The sequence below is a fragment of the Arachis ipaensis genome, chromosome B7 (assembly GCF_059453495.1).
Source record: "Arachis ipaensis isolate K30076 ecotype BB chromosome B7, ASM5945349v1, whole genome shotgun sequence".
Lineage (NCBI taxonomy): Eukaryota > Viridiplantae > Streptophyta > Magnoliopsida > Fabales > Fabaceae > Arachis > Arachis ipaensis.
The window spans coordinates 15,172,257-15,173,901 of NC_142442.1; the positions used below are offsets into that span (position 1 = coordinate 15,172,257).

General features: G+C 32.2%; 1 non-coding gene across 1 annotated transcript; it reads right to left on the minus strand.

Moving 5' to 3' along the window:
- Nucleotides 1-1,324: 1,324 nt before the first annotated feature.
- Nucleotides 1,325-1,432, minus strand: LOC148550410 (small nucleolar RNA R71). The gene has a single exon (XR_015893632.1). It is a non-coding gene; the product is annotated as a small nucleolar RNA R71 (small nucleolar RNA).
- Nucleotides 1,433-1,645: the final 213 nt, after the last annotated feature.

Below are 1,645 nucleotides of genomic sequence, written 5' to 3' on the forward strand. Positions count from 1 at the left end.
ATTTTCTTAATTAATTTCAAAAATTTTTAAAAAATATTTTTCAAAAATCTTTTTCTTATCTTTACCTCATGATTTTCGAAAATATCATCATAAATTAATGTTTTGATTCAAAAATTTCAAGTTTGTTACTTGCTTGTTAAGAAAGATTCAAACTTTAAGTTCTAGAATCATATCTTGTGATTTCTTGTGAATCAAGTCATTAATTGTGATTTTAAAATTCAATTATTTTTCAAAACTAATTTCAACCATATCTTTTCAAAAATATCTTTTATCTTATCTTTTTCAAATCATATCTTTTTAAAATTTTATCTTTTTCAAAAATTTGATTCTAAAATATCTTTTCTAACTTCCTATCTACTTATCTTTTTAAAATTGATTTTCAAATCTTATCTTTTTGTTTCAATTATATCTTTTTCAAAACTATCTAACTAATCCCCTCTCTCTTATTTTCGAAAATTCCCTCTCTCCTTTTTCAAAATTCCTTTTTAATTAACTAATTATTTTAATTTTAATTTAATTTCAACTTTAATTTTCGAAATTTAACTTTAAATTTTAATTTTTAATTTAATTAATTTCGAAATTCTCCCTCTCTCATCTCCTTCTATTTATTTATTCATCTACTAACACTTCCTCTCACCCAAATTCGAACCCCTTCTTCTATCTGTGTTCGAATTTTCTCTTCTTCCCTTCTTTACATTACATTCTTTTCTTCTTCTACTCACATAAGGGAACCTCTATACTGTGTAAAAAGGATCCCTATTATTATTTTTTCTGTTCCCTCCTTTTTCATATGAGCAGGAGCAAGGACAAGAACATTCTTGTTGAAGCTGATCCAGAACTTGAAAGGACTCTAAAAAGGAAACTAAGAGAAGCTAAATTACAACAATCCAGAGACAACCTTATTGAAAATTTCGAACAAGAAAAGGAGATGGCAGCCGAAAATAATAATAATGCAAGGAGAATGCTTGGTGACTTTACTGCACCAAATTTCAATTTACACGGAAGAAGCATCTCTATCCCTACCATTGGAGCAAACAATTTTGAGCTGAAACCTCAGCTAGTTTCTCTAATGCAACAAAACTGCAAGTTTCATGGACTTCCATCTGAAGATCCTTTTCAGTTCTTAACTGAATTCTTGCAGATATGTGATACTGTAAAGACTAATGGAGTAGATCCTGAAGTCTACAGGCTCATGCTTTTCCCTTTTGCTGTAAGAGACAGAGCTAGACTCTGGTTGGACTCTCAACCTAAGGATAGCCTGAACTCTTGGGATAAGCTGGTCACGGCTTTCTTAGCCAAGTTCTTTCCTCCTCAAAAGCTTAGCAAGCTTAGAGTGGATGTTCAAACCTTCAAACAAAAAGAAGGTGAGTCCCTTTATGAAGCTTGGGAGAGATACAAGCAACTGACCAAAAAGTGTCCTTCTGACATGCTTTCAGAATGGACCATTCTGGATATTTTCTATGATTGCCTGTCTGAATTAGCTAAGATGTCATTGGACACCTCTGCAGGTGGATCCATTCACCTAAAGAAAATGCCTGCAGAAGCTCAGGAACTCATTGACATGGTTGCTAATAACCAGTTCATGTACACTTCTGAGAGGAATCCTGTAAACAATGGGACGCCTCAGAAGAAGGGAGTTCTTGAA